Source organism: Chiloscyllium punctatum, chromosome 7 (assembly GCF_047496795.1).
Source record: "Chiloscyllium punctatum isolate Juve2018m chromosome 7, sChiPun1.3, whole genome shotgun sequence".
NCBI classification, from domain to species: Eukaryota; Metazoa; Chordata; class Chondrichthyes; order Orectolobiformes; family Hemiscylliidae; genus Chiloscyllium; species Chiloscyllium punctatum.
In genome coordinates, this window is record NC_092745.1 from 33779529 (window position 1) to 33796818 (window position 17290).

Genomic DNA, 17290 nt, shown 5'->3' on the forward strand with positions numbered 1-17290 from the left:
GAAATTTCTGCATTTGTTGCATTCTGGATCTTTGTATACAATGGAAAACTCAAATACATTCTCAACATTTTGGGATAACAGGGTATAGACTGAAAGCAGAACTGAAGAAAACTAGCTTTATTCGGGAAATGTTTTTGGAAAATTTATGGGATTAAATTCTGATAAATCCACAGGATCCAATAATCTACACCTCAGATTACTTCAGAAAATGCCCAAAACGCGTGGAAACATTGATGTTCAAGATTCTATACATTCTGGAATAATTCCCACTGACTGGAGAGTTGCGACTGTAACATCACTATTTAAAATGGGAGGGGGAGAGAAACTGGACATCTTAGACCAAGCAACCTGAAAATACGCAAGTCTATTATGAAAGATTTAATCACTGCGCACGTGAAAGACAGTGATAGGATTAAACAGAGTCAGCATGGTTTGTGGAAACAGAAATCATGCTTAACAAATCGACTGGAATTGCTTGAGTATGTAAAAAGCAAATTTGAACAAAAAGGAGGCAATTGACGTGGTATATTTGGAACTTTCACAAGGTTTTTAATAAGTCCCACAGAAGAGAGCATAAAAAAATTAAGATTCCTGGGACTGGGAGCAGGGTACTGACATGGATAGAAAACTGGTTGGTAGGCAGGAAATAAAGAGTAAAAATAAACTGGAATTTTTCTGAAAGGGTACCACAGGCCTGGATCCAGCTATTCACGATATGTGTTCATGGTTTAGATGAGGGAACGTAAGAGTAATATCTCCAAGTTTGCAGATGAGACAAAGCTGGAGGGGGAGCTGTGAGGAGGATGCAGAGATACCTCAGTTGATTTGGAAATGTTGAGTGATGGCAGATGAAATACAATGAAGTTAAATGTGAGGTTACCCAGTTTAGGAGCAAAACGTTGAAGGCAGATTATTATCTGAATGGTGATAGATTTGGAATGGGGAGGTGCAATAAGACCAGTGTGTCTGTGTATACCAGTCACTGAAAGACAGTGTGCATGTGCAGCAGGCAGAGAAGAAGGTAAATGATATATTACCTTCATAGTGAGAGGATTTGAATACAGGAGCAGAGATGTCTTGCTGGAATTGTATGGTGACATAGTGAGACCACACCTGGAATATTCAAACCAAAACTGGTACAGTGACAGGAGACAGAAGGTGGAGGCAAAAAGTTGTTTGTGTGACTGGGCCCAGTGTGCAGTGGGATACCACAGGGATCAGTGCTGGGTTCATTATTGTTCAGGATGTATTGAAACAATGAAGATAACAATATGAGAGGTGAGGGGTGGGGGTGAGTGGATGGTGACTGAGTTTGTAGATGACACAAGGTTTGGCAGATGGTTTACAGTGAGGAAGAAGGTCTTAGGTTCCAGGACGATCTAACTGGATTGGTCAGATGGGCAGATCAGAGACAGATGGAACTTACCCCTGATAAATGTGAGGTGATGAACTTTGGAAGATATAACAGGTGAATAAGATATTTATGAAGGTAGACAGAACACTTGCCTTTATCATTTCAGGTATAGATGAGAAGACCAGGGAAGATATGTTGGAGCTATACAGAACTTTGGTTAGGCCACAGCTGGAGTACTGTGTGCAGTTCTGGTCACCACGCGATCGGAAGGATGGGATTGTACTGGAGGGAATGCAAAGGGTATTCACTAGGATGTTGCTTGGGATGAAGCATTTCAGTGATGAAGAGAGGCTGGATAAGCTCGGGTTGTTTTCTTTGAAGCAGAGAAGGTGGAAGGGGGACCTGATAGAGGGGTATAAGGGTGTGAAGGGAATGGGCAGAATGAATAGAAAGCAGCTTTTTCCCTTACTCAGAGTTGGCACACATTCGATGTAAAAGACAGGAGCTTTAGAGGAGATTTGAAGAGCAGGTTTTCATTCAGAGGGTCGTGGGGGTCTGGTTTGTACTGCCTCGGATGGTAGGTGAGGTGGCAAATCTCTCAATCTTTAAAAACTACTTGGATGAACACTTGAAATTTCATAGCATTTAAAGCTATGGGCCACGTTTTGGAAAGTGGGACTGGTGTAAGCTCAGTGTAGTTTGGCTGGTACACAGTTAATGGGCTGAAGGGCCTCTTCTGTACTGTGTAACTTTATGTTTCTATTGCCCTCAGTTTTGGTCTCCTTATCTGAAGAAGGATGTTCTGGCTGTGGGGGGAGGGCAGCGAGGGTTTACCAGACTGATTCCTGGGATGACAGCACTTAGATCTGAGGAGAAACTGGATTGGTTAGGACTATATTCACTGGAGCTTAGAAGATTGAGGGGGGGGGGGGTCACATTGAAAACTCGAAAATCCTAACAGGATAAGGCAGGATGTTCCTGATGACTGGGGAGTCCAGAACCAAGGATGACAATCTAAGGATACGGGAAAGGCCATGTAGAGCTGAGATGGAGAGAAATGTTTTCATTCAGTGAATGGGAAGAATGTGGAAGTTTCTGTCACTGAAAGAATTGAGCTCAAACTGCTGAATGCTTTCGAGAAAGGGCACGATATAGTTCTCAGGGTGGAAGGGTTCAAAGGTTACGGGGACAAAGTGGGAACAGGCGATTGTGTTGGATGATCAGTCATTGTCACATTGAATGGCGGAACAAGCTCCAAGGGCTACTCCTGCTCCTAGTTTCACTGTTTGAGAGACTATTCATCAACATGGAAACAAATTGATTGAGAAAACACATTTGCCTTGGGTCAGGAATTAGTTTGGAGGCAGGAGACATAGAGGAAGGGTAATGTGTGTGCTCTCCAGTGAGCAAGATGTGAATAGTTGGGTCCCCAGGGATCTGTGCTGGGACCTCAATGTTTCACAATATCTCTCCATGATGTGCATAAAGGATTAGACAGCCATATATGCAAGATTGCTAACCACACTAAATGAGGCAGCAAGGAGGAGGTTACAGAGATAGGGAGGGTTGAAGGACAGGTAGGGTTTGAGAATAAGGATGAGATTTTGTAAATCAAGATGTTGTTGGACCGGGAGCCAATGTCGGTTAGCGAGGATGGTGGGGGAGGGGGGTGGGCTTGGTGCGAGTTTGGATACGCGCAGTAGAGTTTGGGATGAGCTGAAGTTTACAGAGGGCAGTGGCTGTGACGTGGGCCAGAACAACATTGGATTGATCATGTTTGGAGTCCCAAAGCAAAGAGATTTTCAGTGGGTGATCTTTGTGACATGGAGGATTTGGGGCTCAGATCAGCCTCAAAGATAAGGCCAAGACAGCAAGGAGTCTGATACGAAATAAAAGGTGAAAAAGCTGTGGTTCTGTAAATGAGAAACAGAAACAAAATTGCTGGAAAAGCTCAGCAGGTCTGGCGCCATTTGTGGAGAGAAAGCAGAGTTAACATTTTGAGTCAAGTGAACCTTTTTTAGAACTGTTCTGTTTTTGTAAAGAGTCTGGCTGAGCAGCAGACAGTGCACAGCGAGAGGGATGAAGTTTTTAGTGGGATCTGAAAAGGATGGCTTTGATCTTCCCAATGTGTTTCCCAGTGAGCCTGGCTCCTCAGTCCTGACTGCTCTTAGCTGCTGTGATTGTCACTGATTGGACACTTATTATTAGAGATTCTGACCACAGCAGAAAGCCCCAGTGTAAAAAATAACTGCAAAGACTGTCAGATCGCAAGGTTGAAACTTCACCGAGAGAGGAAGTGAAAGAAGGAGCTCGGAGCAGCTGGACATTTGTTACTGAGACGGGAGAAAACTGTGAACTGTCTGCACTCCCTGGAATCTGACAGTACATAAGGATATTAAATCTAGGAGCAGGAGTAGGTTATCTGGCCCCTCAAGCCTGCTCCGCCATTCAATAAGATCATGGCTGATCTTTTCATGGCCTCAGCTCCTCCTACCCGCCCCCTCACCATAACCTTAATTCTTTTACTGTTCAAAAAATATCCACCTTAGCTTCAAAACATTTACTGAGGAAACCTCAACAACTCTGCTGGGCGGGGAATTTCATCAATTCACAACTCTCTGGGTGGAGAAATTCCTTCTCAAACCAGTCCGAAATCTGCTCCCCTTAGCACAGGAGGAGGCCATTCAGCCCATCGTGTCTGTGAGTGATCCAATTAATCCCACTGCTCTTCTCTCTCCATAACCCAGCAAATCTTTCCTTTTCAGCTCAATCTCTAGTTGTCTCTTGTAAACCTGGGTCCACAGCAGAGACTGTTCCCTAACCTGGGCTCCAAATTGGCGTCTTATTCATCCGTTGGGAGACAAACTGCCTGGGCTGGGAAATGGAGCTCAGGAGTCTGAACATTCCTTCTCCCCTCCTGAGGGTCACTTGATGCTGAGGGATTGTTGCATGGAGTGCTACAATATATACCCTACCATACACACTTCCCCATTCTGTGTGTAAAAGGCTGGAGCTTGCCAGCAGGATATTCAACTGCAGGAGCCGAGATCGGTTTGATCAATTCTGACCACATTCACTTTCCAGAATATTTCAACTCGTTACTTATATAAGATTTGTCCATCTCCTCCTACGTGTGAGGCAGGGAAGGGGCCACTCCATTTCAGACAACTTGGAATTTATGCAACACAAATGGAGTAAGCTGGGAAAGGACATCGGAATCATGGAGCTTGGAGGTGGGATGAGCTGGAATAAGGGTTTCTGTGGTGAAAGGGCTGGTGTCGAGCAGAGACAAACAATGTTGTGGAGTTTGAAATAAGAGACCTATGTGATGGAGAGGATGTGAGGTTTGAACCTCCAATACTGGAGGGTCCAGTGGGAAAGAGGCCCAGGCTTATTGCTGTTCATTGGACATTCCAGTAGGATGGAGGCCCATGTTTACTGATCTCTGTTGGAGGTTCCAACTGAATCCCATGGAATTGGAATGTTGGTATTTCTTGCAGCAATTGGAATCTTGGTATTTATTATAAAAGGACTGGATTACAAAAATAAAGAAATATTGTTACAATTCTGTGAGGCATTGGTGAGCTCACATCTGAAGCATTGTGTCCAATTGTGGTCTCCTTACTTGGTGAAGGATATGGTGGCATTGGATGCAGTTCAGAGGATGTTCACCAGACTGATTCCCGGGATGAAAGGGCTGTCATACAGGAATGGCTGAATAGCTGGGGCTTGTACTCACTGGAGTTCAGTCGCATGATGGGAGATGTGAGTGAGCTATATAAGATGCTAAAGGGGATTGATAAGGCAGACATGAAACAGATGTTCCCTCTTGTGGGCCAGTCTCAAACAATAAGTCTTAGATATAGAGTGAGAGGAGGTAGGTTCAAAACTGAGATGAGGAGAAACTACAGGTGGCACAGTGGTACAGTGGTGAGCACTGCTGCCTCACAGTGCCAGGGACCCAGGTTCGATTCCACCCTCAGGTAAATATATGGAGATTGCACATTCTCCCCCTGTCTGCATGGGTTTCACTTGGGGGCTCCGGCTTCCTCCCATCGTCTAAAGATGTGCAACCTAGGAGGATTGGCCATGCTAAATTACCCGTAGTGTCCAGGGATGTGTAGGTTCGGTTCATTAGTCATGGCAAATGTAGGGTTACAGGGAAAGGGTAGGGGGAATGGGTCTGGGTGGAATGCTCTTTCAAGGGTCATTGTAGACTTGTTGGGCCGAATGGCCTGTTTCTATACTGTAGGGATTCCGTTCTATTGTAACTCTTTCTCTCAGAGTGTTGTGAATCTGTAGAAGTCACGACCCCAGAGAGTGCAGTGAAGGCAGAATCAATCAACAGATTCAAGAAAGAAACAGATATCTTTCTGATTAAAAGCAGGATAGAGGGCAATAGGGAGCAGTCTGGAAAGTGGAGATGAGGATAAGATCAGCCATGGTCATGTTAAACGGCAAATGGGCTTGAAGGGCTGAATTACCTATTCCTGCTCCTCATTCCGAAGTTCCAATCTTGCTACGGCAATGTGATCCATGTTAACTGGTCTCTACAGGAGGATCCAGTTGCAAGAAGTCGCAAGTTTACTGGTCTCTGTTGGAGGGTCCAGTTTGAAACTGGTCCATATTTACTGGAGAGTTCAATGAAATGAAGGCCTTTCTTTCCTGGTTTCTATTGGAAGGTCTAACGGGAATAAGGTCCATTTTCGCTCATCTCTGTTGGAGTATTCAGTGGGAAGAAGGCCTATATTTACTCATCTCCATGAGAGAGTTCAGAGGCAAAGAGGCCCATGTTTAATGGTCTGTATTTGATGGACCGGTTGGAATGAATTCCATTTTCCTGTTCGCTATTGGAGGGTCCCAATGGGTCATGGACACCATGGTAATTGTGGGCCTCAGTTCCTTTCTGTTGTAATTGTGTGATATTCCTGGCTTCTTTCCAAAACCTGACTGTAGAAGGGGAAGGAGAAGGAGATTGGACAATGTTTTCGATGGATCAGTGGGTCAGAGCCTGTCCTGTCCATCCAGCTCACACTTTTGGCCTGAAGGTCTCCTCTCTCTGCTGGGCCTTCATGGCATGAGGTTTGTGTCCAAACCAGTCCCCAGTGAGAATACGCCAACAGCACAGAACTGCCTTTCATTTGACAAGAATCTGTCCATCTTCCTGAGACAGGCTGATGCCTAGTCAATGTGAGAAATGGGACCTTACTCCAGGAAAAGTCATGCTTCTGGGGTCGATAGTTAACATCCATAAGTGAGGCAGAGCAGAGAGAGATTTACCCTGTATTTAAATGTTGCCAACTGGGACATTCTGAGAAGGAGAGAGACAGTGTGTGTGTGTGTGTGTGTGTGTGTGTGTGTGTGTGTGTGTGTGTGTGTGTGTGTGTGTGTGTGTGTGTGTGTGTGTGTGTGTGTGTGTGTGTGTGTGTGAGAGAGAGAGAGAGAGAGAGAGAGAGAGACAGAAGGACAGACTGTGAAAGAGAGAAAGGGATAGAGAGAGTCTGAGGCAATGTAATATGAGTAAAGGGAGAGAGAGAGAGCAAAATAGAGGGAGATAGAGATGGTAAGGTTGAAGAATAGAGAGAGAGAGAGATAGGGTATGAGACAGTGTGACTGAGAGAAGAATAGAAAGGAGAGAGAAAAAGATAGAGTGAGTGTGAGACTAGGGATAAAGGGAATCGAGTGAGAGAGACAAACAGACAGGTTCTGGTCACCACATTTTGAGAAGGATATGACTGTACTCAAGAGGGTGCAGAGCAGATTTCCCAGGATACTGCCTGGCCTGGAGGGTCTGAGCTATGAGGAAGGATTGGAAAGGCTGGGATTGTGTCTCTTGGAGCAGTGAAGGTTGAGAGGGAACCTGCTAAAGGGCTATAAGATTATGAGGGGCAGAGATAGAGTGGACAGGAAGGCAATTTTTCCATGAGTGGAGGAATCAATACCCAGGGGCAGATTGAAGATAACACAGACATACAAAGATAGAAACAGGGAGCAGGAGTAGGGTTACGGTTTCGTCCTGTGAGGCTGCTCTATCATTCAATATGATCATGGCTGATCCTCTCCCTCAATGCCAAGCTGGGATGAGTATTGTTAGATCATTGATGACCTGGATAGATTTGTTAAACGCTGTTCATGTCATTGAGCTTCTGATTGAGAGAGGGACAGAAAACACACAGAGAGAAAGAGAGAGAGAGAGAGAAAGGTTCACATTGTGAGATTGAGTGAGAGGGCAAGGCATTTAACTGCTACCCAGGACTCAGTGTTCCAATGTCCCAGAATAGCGCCTGCTATAGAGATCAATTAGAGAGTGACAGGAGGGAGGGACAGAGACAAAGAGAGAGTGAGAGAATGAGAGATTGAGGGTATGAGGAGAGAACAAGTGAGGAAACAGGTAGATAGATAAGTGAAGGAGAGCAATGGATGATAAGAGAGAGAGAGAGGTCAACCAACACAGAAGGAAAGGGAGATAAACAGTGTCAAACATACATGGAAAAAGGGAAAGATATATTTGGTTATATAATTGGTAGAGGACAGAGTGGGAAATGGAAATAGACAAAGAGGGAGTAAGTCAGTGAATAAAAGGAACATATACAAGAGAAAGGGGAGAAGGAGAAAAAAGGGAAAAGGGAGGGAGGAAGTTCGGAAGGATGAGCAAGAAAGAGAGAGAGAGAAGAGGAAGTGTGGGGGGATGACGTGGCTCTCTCTGCCTGATGCCATTTACATACTGAGGAACACCCAGTCAGACTCTCACAGGCTGCAGCTTTATCAAGCAGAGCCCAGTGAAGGGAGTGTTTGTCAGGAACCAGGCACAGGGACAGGAGCACACACCATTATTTCACACATCCAGCTGATCTGGCCCCTGGCATTCTGTTTCGCAGGTACATCAGCAATCTCTCCTTCCAATCTGAATCTTTAGCTCTCCATTTTACTTCAGTTCCACTGATTGTGATTGAAAGGGAAATGCTCAGTGTCTTCAACAATCTCTCATTTGACAGTCTCTTTTTGTGATAGTTCTGACTTCACTGTGTTTCTCTCTGAACCCTCAGGTATCAGCGGAGACATCATCATGACCCAGACTCCCCTGGTGCTGTCAGTGGGACTGGGCCAGACCACAACACTCACCTGTAAATCCAGTCAGAGTGCCACGACTGATGTTGAATGGTTCCAGCAGCAAGAAGGACAGAAACCCTCTCTCCTGATCTAAAATGCAGTAGCACGATACACAGGAGTCTCCGACAGATTCACTGGGACAGAAGTGTCCAGCACGCACTTCACCCTGACAATCAGCAACGTTCAGAATGAGGATGTCGCTGACTATTACTGTCAGCAAAGTAGGAGCTGGCCTTGGTACAGTGATACAGAGCCATACAAAAACCTTAATACACACAGCACCACTGCCTGTACTGACACATCCCACTGCTGTATATAATATATAATAATGGACACACAGTCCCACATCCTGCGCTGACACATCTCACCACCATACATAATATATAATAATGAACACACAGTCACAGTTATATGTAAACAAAACTTAACAATTTAGCCAGGCTTGTCATTATTCAGTCCCTGTGGTATTCACTGCTCACTTAAAGCCCATCTGGACACAGCCCAGACAGAGAGACAGGGCCTCAACAGAAAGAGAGAAACAGTTTGAGAAAAACAGAGATAAAAGACGACATAGGTGACAGTGAGAAAGACAGCGAGAAGGTGAGAGTAAGTGACAGACAGAGAGGGACAGGGAGAAGGTGAAAGTAAATGAGCGACAGAGAGAGAAAGGAAGAGGGTGAGAGTGACAGAGGGAAGCAGAGAGCAGAGGTTTTTGGACAGCCTCTGCACTGGGAGCTCTCACTGTGGCTCACGTTCGGTTCAGGAACCAAGCTCAGACTGAGTAAGTAAACCTCAATCCTCCGTTATTAACCCTGTCAATACTGAAATATACTTTCTAAATCACAAATGCTGAAATGCTGCAGGTGTTAGTGGGGAGCTGCAGTGAATGAAATGGTTGATTGAGGAGCACTGTTTCTATCAGGGTGTCCAGCTGTATTTCTTTAGTTCCATTGCCCCCTTTAAGCAGCAAGATATAAGTCAGTCAGTTTTACTCACCGTGTGGAGGACCTCTGTCCATTTGCAGCCTGTGGTCCCATTCCTGGAGCATGGAGTGAAATCAGTGAGTAGCCTCCTGCCAGTCTCAGTGTGACGGACATGGGCAGAGTTTGATGTGAGCTCTGGCTCCCTGTCCCAGTCTCTGATCTCACTGACCTCAGCAGCAGCAGCAGCAGCAGCAGCAGCAACACAGTGAGACACCGAGCTCCCACCTCCCCCAGCTTTAACTCTGCTCAATCACACAATTACGGAATTGTTTCAATGCACAAGGAGGCCATTCCACCCATCCTGTCAGCACCAGCTCTCCGAATGAGCAATTGACTGAGTGTCATTCTCCTGCCTTCTCCCTGTCACCCTGCCCACTGTTCCTTTTCAAACAACAGTCTCATTCCCTTCGGAATGTTTCAATTGAAGCTGCCTCCACCACACTCTCAGGCAGTGCATTCCACACCTTAACCACTCACTGGCTGAAAATGTTTTTCTTCATCTCACTTTTGTTTCTTTTACCAATTACTTTCAATCTGTGGTCTCTCCCTCTCAATCCTTTCTCAATTGGGAACATTTTCTCCCTGTTTACTCTGTCCAGTCCCCTCCTGATGTTGAATTCCTCAGCCTTCTCTTCTCCAAGAAAGACAGTCCAAATTTCTCCGTTGTATTTTCATAACTGGCATTATTCATCCTTGAAACTTCCACGGTTTTGTTTTTAACATATCTGCTAACTATTCACATCCTTCGTGAAATATTCACCTTATCTATTCCCTGTCGTCCTATTTGCCTGCATGTGGCTAAAATTTCTGTCGACCTTTCCTATCCATGTTTTAATCAGAGTCACCTCTACGACTTCCTCTCACAGTTCATTCAATACACGCACTGCCCTCTATGTGAAAGAGATGCACCTCAGGTCCCTTTTGAATCTTTCCCTTCTCACCTTAAACATCTGCCCTCTAGTTTTGGACTCCCCTACCCTGGGGAAAAGACCTTAACTGGTCAGCTTATCTATGCCCATTCTGATTTTATTAACTTTTAAAATGTCACCCCATAGCCTCTGACCTTCCAAGAAAATAGCCCAGGCCTAACCAGCCTCTCCTTATAACTCAAACCCTCCAGTCTCGGTGACATCCTTGTCATCCTTTTTACACCCTCTCCAGTTTAATGACATCCTTTCAATAGCAGCGTGACCAGAAATGTGGCCTGACCAACTCCTATACCCAATGCTCTGACTGGCAAGTGTAACCAAATGCTGTCTTCACCACCCTGCCTACATGTGACTCCAGCTTCAACGCATTATATGCCTCCACCCCTTGATCTCCCTGTTTGACAACACTCCCCATTGCCCCATAATTAACTGTGTTAGCCCTGGCCTGGTTTTTGTACCAAAAGGCAACACCTCCCTATTATCTCAATACGGAATGTAAATGTACTCTCAAATAGCCTTCGTCACTGCCCACTTTGCCACCAATTTTGGTGTCATCTGCAAACCATGCCCCCTAGATTCTCATTCAATTTGTTTCTATAAATGATGAACAATGATGAACCCAGAACCAATCCTTTTGCCACATCGCTGGTCACAGGCTGCCAGTCGGAACAATAATCTTCTACCACCATTCTCTGTCTCCAACCATCAAACCAATTTTTTACCAATTGGCTTGCTCTCCCTGGATTCCATTCGATCTAACCATACTAACCAGTTGTCCATGTGGGAACTTGTCAAAGGCCTTGCTAAAGTCCATCTAGACAATATCTACCACTCTGCCTTCAGTTATCAACTTGGTCATGTCTTCAAAAAACTCAATCAAATTTGTGACACAATTTCCCACTTACAAAGCCATGTGGATTTTCCCGAATCGATCCTTGTCTTTTCAAATGTGTGTACATCCCATCTTTCAAAATCCCTTCAATAACTTACTCACCACTGGTATCAGACTCACCGGTCTATAATTCCCTGAGTATTCATTGCAGACCTTCTTAACTAACAGCACAACATCAGTCAAGCTCCAGTCTTCCAGCACATCACCCATGGCTGTTGATGATACAAACATCTCTGCAAGGGACGTCGCTGTCTCTTCCCAAGTTTCCCACAGAGTGCTGGGATAGATCTGATCCGGTCATGGGGATTTATCTACTTTAATGAGTTTTAAGAAGATTACAGCACCTCTTCTTTTGTAATGAGGACTCTTCTCAAGACATCAACATTTATTTCCCAAATTTCTTCACTTCCAGGTCTTCCATGTAAATACTGTGGTGAAAAATTAGATTTGTGACTCATCCATATTTTGTTTGAAAAAGAAATGGAAATTTCAAAGTGTGAGACATTTGGAGGTGATACACGGGATACGATCCATGGTCCTGACTTTGCTCTGAATTGTCCTTTGTCTTTTTCCACTGTCTCCCTAAACAATGATCACTCTTCTCTAAATGTCCTCTCACTGACACTTGATCTACTTGAGCCGCCTCATGCCCAAGATCCAGGCCTAGCAGAGCCTCCATTCCCATTGGACTGGAAACATACGGCTGGAGAAAAATCACCTGTGCACACTCTCACAACTCTGGCCCTCTCTGCCCTTCACACTGCTCCTATCCCACTCTATATTTTGGTAATTAAAGTCCCCCTAATGTTTGCACTTCACTGTAAACTCCTTCCAGGTTTGTTCCTCTCCATCCTTCCCATTAGTCGGTGACCTGCAGACTGCACTGAAAAAACTGATTGCACCTTTTTGTTCCTTATCTTGAACCAAATCGGTTCTGCCCTTGACCCCTCTGGGACATCTTCTTTCTCCAGCTCTGCACCGATCTCCTTAACCAATCCCACACCTCTCACCCTTTCCCCCCTTTCCTATCTTTCCTGAATGCTCTGTATCCAGGAATATTGAACACCCAGTCCTGTCCTCATTTCAGCCTCATTGTTCACAGCAACAACATTAGATTTCTGCTCAGCAATCTGTGTCTGTAACTCCCCAATCTTATTTGTTTCTATAAATGATGAACAATGACGAACCCAGAACCAATCCTTTTGCCACACCACTGGTCACAGTCTTCCAGTCTGAATAATAACCTTCTACCACCACTCTCTGTCTCCAGCCATCAAACCAATTTTGTACCAATTGGCTTTCTCTCCCTGGATCCCATTTGATCTAACATTACTAACCAGTTGTCCATGTGTGCAGTCCCATACAGTCAACCGGATTTAGAATTTATTACTCTCTCTCCCTCACTCTGACCTTGCCCAAGAAGTTACTATTCCTTATTCTCGTGTATCTATCTCCCAGGATTCTGTCTTCCTTGGTGTTCCTCCCTGATATTACCTCCTGGTTCCCTCAGCCAACAGCACAAGCTGTTTAAACCCTCTCCAACAGCACAAGCAAGTCACACCACAAGAAGCTCAATTCCTGCTCTGTTCAGGAGCAACCCATCTAGTCTATAGAGGTCGCATCTCCCCTGGAATCATTCCCAATGTCCAAGATCTCAAACCCTCCCTCCTGGACAATCTTTTCAGCCTCACATTCACCTGTCTTATCCTCCTATTCCTATTCTCACTTGCATTGGTCACTGGGAGTAATCCAGAGATTCCTACTTTTGCGCTCCTATTGTTAATCTCCTCCCGAGCCCCTAAATTCTGACTGCAGGACTACATCCCTTTCCTCCCTCTGTCACTGGGACCGATGTGGATCACGACTGCTGCCTGATCCCACTCTCCCCACAGGGTGCTCTGCAGCAGCTCAGTGACATCCTTGACCCTGGCACTATTCTTCCAACCTAAGGGCATAACCTCACACTTTCCCACATTGTATTACATCAGCCACTTCTTTGCCCACTCTCTGAGCCTTTCCAAGTCCTTCTGCAGCCTCCCTGTTACCTCAACTCTGCCTGTCCCTCCCCTCATCTTTGTGTCATCAGCAAATTTACTTGAGATACATTCCCAACCTGACTTTCCCAGTCCACCTGCATATTGCAGTCCCCATGACTATTGTAATAATCCCTTTTTGACATGCCTTTTCTATCTCCTGATTTATTTTCTGATCCACATCCCGATTACTGCGAGGAGGCTTGTACATAACTCCCATCAGGGTTTTTGTTTCTTTGTGGTTTCTTAAGTTGCATCACACAGATTCTATGCATTCTAACATTATATTTCCTGTTGCTGTCGATGTAATTTCAATTCGAACTGACAGAGTAAACCCGCTCCCCAACATCCCAACCTGTCCATCTACCGATCATTAGAAACGTGGAAACATAGAAAACTGCTGCAGGAATAGGCTATTTAGCCCTGAGAGCCTGCCCCACCGTTCAATATGTTCATGACTGATTATGCAATCTCCGTATCCCATTCCCACTCTCCCACATATCCCTTGATCCTTTTAGCTGCAAGTGCCACATCCCTCTTGACATATGTCTAACAAACTGGCCCCACGAGCTTTCTGTGGTAGAGAATACGACAGGTTCACAACATCTGAATAACCTAGCCCTTATTTGTGATCTTTGACCCTGAGTTTTGAATTTCCCTAATATCGGGAACATTCTTCCAGCATCGAGCCTGTCAAATCCCATCAGGATTTTACATGTTTCTGTGAGATTCCCCTCATTCTTCTAAATCCCAGTGAGTACAAGCCCAGTCGATCATATGTCAGTCCTGTTGTCCCAGGAATCAGTCTTATGGACCTTCGCTGGACTCCCTCAATAGCAAGAATGTCCTTCCTCAGACTAGGAGATCAAAACTGCACACAATACTCAAAGGTGAAGCCTCACCAAGGCCCTGTTTAATTTTGCAAGACATCCTTACTCCAATACACAAATCCTCTCACTGTGAAGGCCAATATACCATTAGCTTTCCTCACTGCCTGATGCACCTGCATGCCCCCTTTCAGTGACTGTTCCACCATGACACCCAGCTCTCATTGCACCTCACCTTTTCCTAAACTTTCACCATTCATTAATAATCTGACTTCCTGTTTACCACCAAAGTGGATGATCTCACATTTACCCACATTAAATTGCATTTGCCAAGCATTTGTCCACTGAGCCTCTTAGCATCCTCCTCACACCACACACTGTCACCCAGCTTCATGTCATCTGCAAATTTGTAGGGATTGCATTCAATTCCTTTGTCCATATTGTTTATCAATATTGTGAACATCTGGGGTCCCAGCACTGAACCCTGTGGTACCCCACTCATCACTGCCTGCCACTCTGAGAAGGACCCATTTATTCCAACTCTTTGCTTTCTATCTGGCAATGAGTTCTCTCTCTATGTCCAATACCATGAGGTTTAATGTAGCTCACTAATCTCTTGTATGGGACCTTGTCAAAAGCCTTTTGAAATTCCAGATACACAACATCCACTGAGTTCTGAGGGAGGGTCACTCAATCTGAAACTCTAATTTCGATTGCCCTCCACAGATAATGCCAGATCTGCCGAAATCTTTCATCATTTTTTTGGTTTTGTTGTCCACTGATTCAGCCTTGTCCACTCTCAACTGATCACATCCTCAAAACCTTCCAGAAGATGTGTCAGGCCTGATTTCCCCTTCGTAAATCCATGCTTACTTGGACTGATCCTGTCACTGCTCGATTATTGTATCTTTAATAACTGACTCCGGTATTTTCCTCATGTATAATTCCTCATTTTCACTCTCCCTCCTTTTATTAAAAAGTAGGGTAACATTGGATACCGTCTAGTCTATTGAAACTCTGTCAGAGTCGACAGAATGCCAGAAAATGATCACCAATGTGCCCACTATTTCTACACCCACTTTCTTAAGGACTCTGAGTTGCAGAGCATCAGGCCCTGGGGGCATATTAAGTTTTGATAGCATCAGCTTCTCCAACACCATTTCCTGACTAATAAGGATTACCTTCAGTTCCTCCTTCACACTTGACCCACTATCCATTCACATTTCCTTTCAATAGGATGTGCATCCCTGGATATTTAGTTCCCAGCCCTGATCTCCTTGCAGCAATGTCCCTGCGCTCCAGGCTCATTTACCTTGTTTCATATACTCGATGCAGCGAAGTACAACACCCTCAGTCATGCATTGACTGTCTCCTTCTCACAGTTATCTCCATTAGAAATCACAGAATCCCGACAGTGTGGAAGCAGGCCTTTCAGCCCAGACTGACCCTCCAAAAAGCATCCCATCCACCCGACAATTCCCATGGATAATCCTCCTAACCTACACATCTTTGTGAAAATGGGAGAAAACCCAAGTAGACACGGGGAGAATGTGTAAACGCCACACAGACAGTCAGTTGGAATTGAGTCTGTGTCTACGGAGTTGTGAGACAGCAGTGCGAACCACTGATCCACCATTCCACCCTGTGGGGCCTCAAGTTCGATTCCTGATCCTTTCCATACTCTCGATCCTGTTAGTTGGTCTGAATGCTTTAATAAAGTGTCTGAGCCCCTACCTTCTTTAATTAGTTTAAATTCAATGGAAGCTTGATTTACCTTGGTTTGTATGGTACCACTTTGCCCACATTATTCCGAATGGTTTGTGCGTTAAGAGACAAAACCTTTAAGTTTGTTCTAGTATTGAGCTTCCCTGCACTTTTACTTTTCCTCAGTACAATATGACATTCACAATACTCTGTCCCTTTCCTTTTATTTTCAAGTAACAATCAATCCCATCACCACCTAGGAATCCTAACTTCTCCTTTAACTTTCATTTTCTCATTTTCCATCCAACTGTTCCAGTTACTTTGTCTTTGAATCGCATTCAGGCTGATAATTATCCCTGAACAAACATCCCTCAAAATGTTCCTTGGTTAATTGTTGCTTGTGGGATCTTGCTGTGTACAATCTGGCTTGCACATTTCCTTCATTACAACAGTGACCACATTTCAAAAAAAGTCCCACACTGTTTGCAAATGTCTTTGGGACAGTATGAATCTTTCTTTCCTTTGGATGAATTAGGAGTCTTTCAGATGTGAAAGATGCCGTTCCAATGTTGCACAGTCCTCCTCCTGAACTACAGTTTCTGATTTGTCCCTCTCTTTTGTGAAAACAGACTGGAAGTTTTCATGAGGAACCATTGCTCCATCTTCCACCACCGCACACAAGTTCCCTTCCTGCTCTCGAATGGGCCTCATACATTCCTTCATTCACTTGTTCTTTCTGTGATTATAAACATCACTGGGATTTCCCGGACTTCACTTGGACACATTTCATCCTGTCAGCTCTTTGCTTTCCTCAGGTCCTGGTAAATTTCACCCCTGCATTTTGTCTTTCAGCCCAGTTTTACCCAATCCCTGCCTAGTTTTGTTAAATGGTTTTGTACCCAAATGAAAACTTTTACACTTGCCCCATGGTTCTCCATTTCCATCCCTTCTCTCAATCTCACCGAGTTCTTATCACTGTCACTCAAATGCTTCCCCATTGATAGCCCTTCCCGCTGCCCACATCCATTCCATAAATGATGGTCCAAAGCTGTCCCTTCTTTCTCACCATCACCTTCTCAGTGGCAATTAGGGATGGGCAATAAATGCTGGCCCTGCCAGTGACCCTCACATCCCAAGAAGCAATTTTAAAAAAACCTGTCCTTTTATGGGGTTTGTTAGGTATTGAAGACAAATGTTCAAATGGATTATTTTGCCAGTGAATGTTCTGAGTTGAAATCGCTTTGAATGGCAGGGATTAAAATTGTTAATCTTGTCTTTCAGGCCGTGACAACTCTCAGCCCAAGCTAACCCTGCTGCCCCCCTCCCCGGAGCAGGTGCCACCCTGGTGTGCCTTGCCAATCACTTCTATCCCGATGAGCTGGAGGTGCAGTGGAAGAAGGACGGTGCAGTCATTTCGGACGGGGTTCAGACCAGCAACTACCTGCGAGCTTCAGACAG